At 38.6% G+C, this 10,455-nt stretch overlaps 1 protein-coding gene across 4 annotated transcripts in view; it reads left to right on the top strand.

Moving 5' to 3' along the window:
• Positions 1-7,222: 7,222 nt before the first annotated feature.
• Positions 7,223-10,455, top strand: part of superdeath (Suppressor of ER stress-induced death) — a 123,896-nt gene continuing 120,663 nt past the window's right edge. For 2 of the 4 annotated variants that reach the window (XM_067760875.1, XM_067760876.1), the window contains exon 1: positions 7,223-7,895. The gene's annotated coding sequence lies outside the window, so the exon portion shown is untranslated. The remainder of the gene's footprint in view (positions 7,896-10,455) is intronic. The other 2 variants (XM_067760877.1, XM_067760878.1) reach the window with 2 other exon arrangements.

Raw genomic sequence — 10,455 nt, 5'->3', positions numbered from 1 at the left:
ATAAAGACGAGAATAGAAGAAATTTGAAAAAAATTGCCCTGCTATAGAGGATTTATAGTAATACTGTCACCAATTAGGAGCAGCACTAGAAACTAACTTTCAAATATCAATCTTGAAATATCTTATACTTAGAATAACCAAACTTTAGAAGAAGTTACAAATTACTCTTATTATACAAATCTGCTACAAACAGCTTAGTAGTCTGCATTAAGGGAATACATGAGGAAACCATATCCAATTGGTTGCACCTAGCCTTGCATGTCTTGCAGTCCTGAATAACTAAATCTAATCTAGTATAATAATAATTTGAGTACTAAAAAAACAAGTAACCTCTTAGAATGAATTCCCAGACGTGATGGACATAGCAATGAGCAGGAACCATTTTTATTTGGAGGCAAACCGGTTATGCCATCTTCAGTCTCATCTCTCGTTATGTGGTCAGAGCTCTTTTGGCTCATCAAATCACACTACTACACTCAGAGAAAAAATCGTTCTAAAACGAACGAAACACGTTCAAAATTAAGAAAATTCGTTGACAAAAGTATGTTAAGTACGTTTTTTCTTAACTCGTGACCGATGGGCTTGTTTTAAGAACAGTTTTTGCAAGCACACCGTTCGTATTTTATAACCACTTTGGTATTGATGATTGAACTTTCTGTGCTCATTTCAGGCACTACTTGGGCTTGATTTAAGATTTGCGTTCTCACACTTCGAGAACAATTTGTGGTCGATTTAACATTTTTCGGTGTCAGTTCAAGAACGGTTTGTGCTTGATCTTCGGGGAATGGTGAAGGTAATTTTTTCAAGTAGGTACCCATTCATTTATTTTTTTTTTTTTATTAATAAATAATTTTTTTGACATCAATAAAAAATATTAATAACAAAACTAATTATTATTAAAATTTTAAAAAACTTTGAAAAACACGCTTAATATGCATTTTTTCATATATTTCTCCTATCGAGAAATTTTTCTTATTTGATAATGCAATCTGAATATATATTTAAAATATTTCATAACAAGAGAGAATTGCCTGTGCATATGTGAATGGAGCTGAACGAAAAATAAGAGTTAAAATATAGAATGTAAAAAATTGGTTTAAAAAATTTCAGAGTTTGACGGCGATCGAACTCGCGTCACACGATCGCGACCGCAACATCATAGCCACTGGGCCACTACAACGCTTTGTAGCTTGTGCCAAATGTTGTATTTAACATTGTAGTGCACGCGAATAATACCGTTTCTTTTTTCTTGAACTTAATTTATGAACATTGTTCTTAATTTAATGTGTTTATTGTTCTTCATGTTGCTTTGCCCGGGGCGTGAACACAGGATCTTCGGTGTGGTAGGCGGAGCATCTTATCATCACACCACGGCGATCGCCGTTATAAATTACTTCTTCGAATTTTGTTACGAGGAATTTATTATTTTGAGCTATAGAAATGTTGTGTTATGCTTGATCGAAATAGGGGCGTGGCACCGCCCATTAAAAAAATAAAATGGCTCCCAATTTCCTCATGTAATAAAACTTGGTAAGTAAAATATTGATAAAGAAATATTTTTCGCAAAGGTATATTCATTATTATATTCGTCCACAAATCTTTTAAAAGTCTTTTATATAAATGCCCCTTTTTTCTAGAAATATTCCCTGCTATAAGATAAATATGTGTACCCAATCTTATTACGATCCGTTAATTTTTCTTCGAGTTATAGCTCCCGAAACATAGAAAATTGCTTGGTCCATTTTAAAAAATTTTAATTTTTTCATTTTTCTTATTATAATTCCATTTGGGAAATGGAACACCATTGATAAAAAAACTCTTTTTTGCAAATATATAGCTTATTTTATTCATTCACGATCCTTTTAAAAATCTTTTATATAAAAGTGGGCGTGGTCCTTAACAGATTTCATTAATTTTTCTTCGCAACCTCTCTGTCGAATTTTGTTGTGCCAGGTTTAACGGTTTTTGAATTATAATTAATAATATTTGAAGAAATTTATTTTATCACAAGTGGGCGGTGCCACGCCCAACCCAATATAAAGTAAGACATCAAATTTCAACATTCTAGGTGTGTTATTTACTAAATATTATTTGGTGTTTTCGGAAATGTTATATATGTAAAGAGTGGGCGCGGTTATCATCCGATTTAGCTCATTTCAAACAGCGACGGGCGATACGTGCCAAGGAACCCATAATACCGAATTTCAATAAGATAGCTCAATATTTACTCTAGTTTTCGTGTGCACAGACAGACGGATGGACATAGCTAAATAAATATGCCCTTCGTCCTTTAAACTTCTCAGATCCTACACTCTCCTACTCTGAGCGACTCCTGCTTTTAAGGCTTAAGTCTTTAGAAAATCGCTGATCAATACCCTGCTTGTCATTTACGTATGATATTGTCACGGATATTAGCATCCCTAAGCTATACCATCACTAAGGCGATGCTAAGCGATGTTCACGTCAATAATCAAATCATGTATACACATATATAAGGCAGCCGAGAGATGTCACACACAGATGCATTTACTTATACGCCGATGTGTGTGCGAGAGACTGTAAACTACAAACTCACATACATCTGAGAGACGCTGAAAAGTAGAAAATTGTAAACAAGTAGAAAACTATATGAGAACTATAAACACTCGAAATAGTTGGTAAGTTCTGGAAATAGAAGAGCCTAGATGTATGCAGAGTAAACTATAAAAGCGGCACAAGCGAGTAAAATGTAATTCAGTTTGATTTGAGATTTGGATTAAGCGCTATCTAGCGAGCTATAGCAGTATTATTTTGAATAGTAAAGTTTCACTTGAGCTGTCAATCAGTTTGGTTATTAAGTAAGCTATTCGTTGCAAAGTACAAGTGTTATTGTGAAGTACTTGAATAAAGGCCATTTTGCATTATTACATATTGGAGTTATTTATTCAACAGTTTAGCGATACGAACTTAGCAGAGGGTTGCAAATAAAAGGATTTGCAGCAAATTCGTTACAATTGGTGTCAGAAGTGGGATTCTTGAATAAATTCCAGAGGACAACAAGGACATGGCAAAGTTCAGTGAATTGAAGATCCAGCAACTGAAGAGGGAGTTGGAGAGCCGTGGATTGAATACAAGCGGCGTTAAACTTGAACTTCAGGCACGGCTACGAGAGGCAATGGAAGTAAAAGGAATTGACGTGGAAGAGTATGACTTTCATCTTGATGGCGAGGAAACAACAAAAATGGAAGAGACAGTTACGCAGACAGTTACGAGCACAGACTTGAACATGATTTTGGCTGCAATATCTGCTCAAACATCGACAATGTCATCTCAACTAGAAGAACAGAAAACGTATATGTCATCTCAACTAGAAGAACAGAAAACGTATATGTCATCTCAACTAGAAGAACAGAAAACGTATATGTCATCACAGATGGAATCCCAAGAGACACGAATAACATCGAAGATGGAAGAACAGAAAATACACATGGCGTCACAAATTGCAGAACAATTAAAAGAACAAGAGGCACGCATAACATTACAGCTCGAAGCACAAGAAGAACGTATCTCAACAAAACTGGAGGCACAGGAAACAAAATTCTCATCGCAGCTGGAGGCTGTTAGTGAACGACAAAATAAAGTGGAGGCCGAGATGGATGCTTTGAAAGATCGGATTCAGGAGTTACAATTGAACCGTCTAATCACTTCAACGTCAACTCTGAAGGTAAAATCCCCAACGTTTGATGGTTCTGTTCCATTCCAGGTATTTAAGCTCCAATTTGAGAAGACGTCGACAGCGAACAACTGGAATGATGAAGATAAAGTTGCAGCACTCTTCGTAGCATTGAAGGGACCAGCTGCCGAAATCTTACAGACTATTCCAGAGTACGAACGGAACAGTTATGACGCATTGATGGCTGCTGTAGAACGGCGATACGGAAGCGAACACAGGAAACAGATATTTCAAATAGAATTGCAAAACCGCTACAAAAAAGCTAACGAGACTTTGCAGGAGTTTGCTTCGGACATTGAAAGATTGGCTCATCTTGCAAATGCGGATGCACCCGTGGAATACACGGAAAGAGTGAAGATTCAGAGCTTTATAAATGGCATAAGGGACGTCGAAACGAAGCGAGCCACATACGCGAACCCAAAGCCAACATTCGCAGAAACGGTGTCACAAGCTCTGATTCAGGAAACGGCGTCGCTTCTGTGTAAGCCAGTTTTCAAAGCACGCCGTGGGGAAGTAGAAAGGCCAGAGTGGGTAGACGCAATATTGGAGGCACTGAAAGGATCGCAAAAGCGAAGTGAAAAAGTTATCAAATGCTTCAAATGCGGGAAGTCCGGTCACATAGCACGTCATTGCGATCTTGGTCTTAATAGTTCCAACAATGTGGGTGGCCGTTAACGCAAAGCTGGAGGAGATGAGCAAGAGCGAGTAAGAGGTAGAGAGCTAGATCCAGCTATTGAATGCCCTGTGATATCTGTGTCGCAAATTGGAAGGAAATCAAGCAGTCTTACCGTCAGAGGGAATGTGGATGGCAAAGAACGAGTACTGACTGTAGATACGGGCGCATCTCATTCCTTGATCCGATCTGACTTGGTCAACAGGAGAGTAAAACCGTTACCTGGAGCAAAGTTGCGTATGGTCACTGACGAGTATAACCAAGTTCAGGGAGAAGTGATATGTGAAGTATTGATTGGGAAGGTCATGGTTCTACACAAATTTGTTGTGGCGGAGATTGTTGATGAAGTTATATTGGGAGTGGATTTCTTGGTTGACCATGACATCAAGATCGATATGCAGAGAAGGGTGATGTGTTATGAGAACCAAGATGTGCCACTTAACTTTAGTTTGGAAAAAGGGTTCAGCAGTAATCGGGTACTGGTGGAGAAGACTCGACGAAGGCCACGAAATTCAAAGGTAAAGGTTGATGGAACAAATGGGCCAAACAAATCAAAACCGAAGGTACCTGTGAGAGAAACACTGGCATTGAAAAGCCCTAACGGACGTACTGAAACGAATAAAGAATGCAAGGGTGGTTTCAAGCCAAGGCACACTACTGTTGTGAAGCGTCGGAACGATACTGATTATGCAAAGGAAATCCGTCCAGCGCAAGCTCTGCGAAGTAGTTCTTCATTGGTCAAGCAACAGAGTGCGAGGGAACGATCCAGGATAATGAGTAGTAAGATGAAACACAGGTACGACAAGGAAAATAATTCGAAAGGTTTCTTGGCGGGAGATTTGGTACTGTTATACAACCCTCACCGGCGGAAGGGTGTTCCATCCAAATTTCGGTGTAGTTGGAAAGGCCCGTACAAGGTTGTGAAGAAGATCAGTGATACCATCTACCGCATACAAAGCATTGAGAAACCACGGAGTAGAAGAGTGGTACATTTGGCGATGCTAGCAGCGTTTAGATCGAGAGATTTGTCTGATCGGGACGATCAGACTTAGGTGGAGGGCAGTGTCACGGATATTAGCATCCCTAAGCTATACCATCACTAAGGCGATGCTAAGCGATGTTCACGTCAATAATCAAATCATGTATACACATATATAAGGCAGCCGAGAGATGTCACACACAGATGCATTTACTTATACGCCTATGTGTGTGCGAGAGACTGTAAACTACAAACTCACATACATCTGAGAGACGCTGAAAAGTAGAAAATTGTAAACAAGTAGAAACTATATGAGAACTATAAACACTCGAAATAGTTGGTAAGTTCTGGAAATAGAAGAGCCTAGATGTATGCAGAGTAAACTATAAAAGCGGCACAAGCGAGTAAAATGTAATTCAGTTTGATTTGAGATTTGGATTAAGCGCTATCTAGCGAGCTATAGCAGTATTATTTTGAATAGTAGAGTTTCATTTGAGCTGTCAATCAGCTTGGTTATTAAGTAAGCTATTCGTTGCAAAGTACAAGTGTTATTGTGAAGTACTTGAATAAAGGCCATTTTGCATTATTACATATTGGAGTTATTTATTCAACAGTTTAGCGATACGAACTTAGCAGAGAGTTGCAAATAAAAGGATTTGCAGCAAATTCGTTACAATGTTATTAGTGGATCCGTTGACTGTCCTTATTTATTGGATAGGATTCGATTTAATATTCCTCTGAGGTGTCTTCGTAGTTTTTATCCACTTTATTGTGACAATTTTAAAACCCAGTAATGCTCGCATCAAGTTTATTGGCGGCCACCGTGTGTGATGGTAGCGTGCTCCGCCTACCACACCGTATGCACTGAGTTCACACCCCGGGCAAAGCAACATCAACAATTTTAGAAATAAGGTTTTTCAATTAGAAGAAAATTTTTCTAAGCGGGGTCGCCCCTCGGCAGTGTTTGGCAAGCGCTCCGGGTGTATTTCTGCCATGAAAAGCTCTCAGTGAAATCTCATCTGCCTTGCAGATGCCGTTCGGAGTCGGCATAAAACATGTAGGTCCCGTCCGGCCAATTTGTAGGGAAAAGCAAGAGGAGCACGACACAAATTGGAAGAGAAGCTCGGCCTTAGATCTCTTCGGAGGTTATCGCGCCTTACATTTATTTATTTTTTAATGCTCCCATCGCTCGTGCTCTCCGTGAGTTTAACTTTATCAGTACTGTTGTAACTCCAGATTTTCTGCTCCAAAAGCGAAACTGTTAAATATTTTAAAATCTGCTTTCTAACTACCATGTATTATTTTTCAAATAAGTATCTCTTAATTTTAGTTTGTATCATAGTCTGTAAAGATTGAAGTCCATTGACTTATTGAAATTAATAAATAAATAAAGGAAAATAAAGGAAAGGAAAAGATACCTTTTTTCAACCTGAGCATTTTGATATATGTATATAAGGCTATATTTATTTCGTTTCGTTTATGCCGTTACGATCAACGATTATGTTACAGAAGTTAATATACTATGTATGCAAAGCACGCTAAGTATACAAATGACGATAGTAAAACAATCTTTAAAATTAAAAAGCCATTTCTGAAATTCAAAAACCCGTTAATATATATTTAAACACTATCAACCAGTAACACCCTGCACCCAGCAAATTAAAAACTCAAACGCCCCTGTGGTCAAAAAGTATTTTCCACTTAACACCCTGTAGCACATTGTTTTAGAGGTGAATATGTCATATGTTGCTACAACAACCAACTTGTGCTGCTTATTACAACAACATCATCATCAATAAGTTTATTATCTACTCGCTTCAAAATTTTGCCTTCCTTTTGTATTGTCTCATTCTTTCGTGGCAAACGGACGTGCCAATAATTTCGCGCGGAATTTTGACCGGCTTTCTGTTTGCCGGTGGAACGCATCATAACGCATTGTTTTGAGTTGTTTTTTTTTTGTCGTATTGCTTTTTTGTGCACTTTTGCATTTACATGCAATCAAAGTATAAAAAGAAAATTATTAAAAATGCAACAAAACCAAAGCGTATAATAAAAATGTGCTAAAAATACGCACAAAAAAGTTTTTACATTTCATGTTTTTGAACAAATTTCCAGTCTATGAATTTTAAAAATATACATAAATATTGCACTATAAATTTTGAAAACACAAAAACAAAAAATTAAGCAAATAAAAATCGAGCGACTAAATAATAAGAAAATGAAAGTTGAACAAAGATAAAAATACCGTTGCTTTTGATTGTGCATTTTGTTGTTGGTGTAGTTGCTTAGTGTAATTGCATTTTATAGAACATTTTAAGTGTTCTTTTTTTATTTTAAGCAACGGGTTCTCGTGTCACCATATGGAGAGTTTATCAGAACGTATGTGTGTGCGGCCTTTGAACTAACGGGTTTTATTTAAATAATACAAAATTAAATCAAGTTTATTGATGTTATTTTTAATAAATCGCATTAGGGCTGAAGTGTTTTAATAAACAAAAGTTTGGTGAATAATTGGCATATGAAACGATCGGGTAAATATTAAATTACATGTGATTTGTATGTAGTTAATGGAATGTTGATCAAGTTAATTGTTTTTACATTTGTACATTAGGATGCTCGTCGAAAAAAATTTTTGTTTGCGGCATTACAAATTTTATAAGGAGGTCCTTAAGATTTCTGTTGAAAAATATTCGGTAAAAGTCTAGAACAGTGGTCGACTGCTAATACGAGTCCAAAAAAAACGAGAGAGGTGTCGAACGACGCATCTTGACTTCAGTATTGATAATCCGAAATACAAATTTTAACTCGTTCAAAAGATATTAACCTAAAACCGAAAAAATTAACATGAGTCACTTCGAAACCGGGATGGGATCCATAGTACTTTTGCACAGAACGCTTATAAAAATTTGTTCTGACCGCTTCACCAACGGGTTGGGATCAAACTGAAATCCGTGCAAAATCCATTTCTACACAACAAAAATTGTTTCAGTGCACAAAAACATTACAACAACCACATGAAAATTGCCAACATCAACTGCAAATATCTCCGGGCAGAGATAACTTCTTCTCCGCATTCGGATTATTGTTGTCGAGGTCAATACGCGTCTTTTGACTTTTACCCTCCCAAAGTAAATTAGATAACTTCCATCGCTATTTTCTTGAAGATAGAAAAAAGTCTAAAGTCAATTTCATAAAAAATCATAACGTAATTACGTTTTCGTTTAATGAAAAAATAATTTTTTTCTCTTCACACAATGGGGATTGTACGAGGCCACGAAATCAGTGGACAAGGGCACGCCGCAGGGCGGGGTGCTATCACCTCTGCTGTGGACGCTGGTCATGAACCAACTGCTCAGGCGATTCAATGAGGGACCCGTAAAACTTATGGCTTACGCAAATGATGTTTCAATTGTCATAAGTAGAAAGACCTTCCAACGATTAGCTATTTGATGGATAGGGCGCTCCGGGATATGCATACCTGGGCATCTAAGGTCGGGTTGAAAGTCAACGTGGGGAAGACGGATATGGTTATTTTTACAAAGACGTACAATGTCCCAAATTGGACGAGGTCTAAGTTAGGAGGGGTGACCCTACATGAGAAACCTTGTACAAAATATCTAGGAATCATCCTAGACAACAAGCTGTCATGTAAGCTCAACGTGGAGGAGAGGGTGAAGAAGGCCTGCAAGGCAGTTTATGCATGTAAAAGAATGCTGGGGTATACGTGGGGCTTATCGCCCTATCTTTCTCATTGGGTTTTTATAGCGATTGTAAGCCCTATTCTATACTATGGAGTTCTCGTTTGGTGGAAGCCCACACAAAAAACAACCTACCTTAAAAAGTTACAGGGGGTATGCAGATTATCAATGCTTAGCATTACGGGAGCCCTGAAAACAACCCCAACAGCTGCACTGTATGCCATTCTGCACATTTCACCTGTAGACCTGGTAGCAAAGAACATAACAACTGCAACCAGGCTCGGTGCCTCGTGGAATCTTGAGCGCCGACCATACCGCCATAGTAATTTAGCGTCACCAATCACAAGACGAACAGACTACCTGATTCCCTACCTGCGCTTCGAGGTAGATTTTAAGGCCACAATAGAGGTAGGCGTTTGGCGCAAGGGAGCTCAAAGGGCGGACGAGGCTATATGTACACAGATAGTTCCAAAGTAGTGGAAGAGTAGGGTCTGCGGTATACTGTGCTGATCCGGAAATAAACAGATCCTACAGGCTGCTGGATTACTGTAGCGTTTTCCAAGCGGAAATATTAGCCGTAACCAAAGCAGTAGAAATTCTGTAAAAGAATAGCTTGAGCTGCAACCCTGTTAACTTTTATATTGACAGTTAAGTAGCAATTAAGGCGATAATCTCGCATAGCACAGCATATACATGCGTGTTAAGGTGTAAGCAGTCTCTGAAGAGAATCGGGACAGGGAGAAGCATACATCTATATTGAGTCCCATTGCTTATGGGAATGAAAAAGCGGATGAATTATCTTAAAAGGGCGCATCCCTTGAAGCTTGCTCCGTAGACGTCCCAGTTAGACTGGGCAGTTTAACCGAAGGCGAGAGGTGCACATGATCGACCAAGCGGGAAAGGCGTGGATTCAAGCGCGGAGCTGTGTCGAAGATTATGTGTAGGTCTTACAACCTTAGACTAACAAAGTTGCTTCTACCATTAAAAAGAGAGGACTGTAGACTCATTACAGGTATTCTGACTGGGCACTGCCTTCTGGCGTCATATGCCTTTAAATTAGGCTTGGTCAGTGGTAGCAGATGTAGGAAGTGCGGGTTGGAGGGGAAACGATCGAGCACGTTCTGTGCTCGTGCCCTGCGCTTACCAAGCTAAGACGCCAGCTATTTATTTATTTATTTATTACAGCTTATACTAAGCCTAGGATTGATACAGCTGTCAGATCTAGAAGCAGCAAGTGACTTAAGTACTAGGAAGTTTCTAGTATTTGCCAAGAGGACAGAGTTATTTTATAACATAGGTCCTGGTTTTTGATGGGGTTTTTCAGCTTGGTCGTTAAAACAAACTTCTGGTAACATTACGGACTCAGTCTATGTGAGGTCCTCATGGACCGGCC

Source organism: Eurosta solidaginis, chromosome 1, assembly GCF_040869045.1.
Source record: "Eurosta solidaginis isolate ZX-2024a chromosome 1, ASM4086904v1, whole genome shotgun sequence".
Classification (NCBI taxonomy): Eukaryota; Metazoa; Arthropoda; class Insecta; order Diptera; family Tephritidae; genus Eurosta; species Eurosta solidaginis.
The sequence above is the reverse complement of the archived record's forward strand: the minus strand, read 5'-3'. Positions and strand labels throughout refer to the sequence as shown.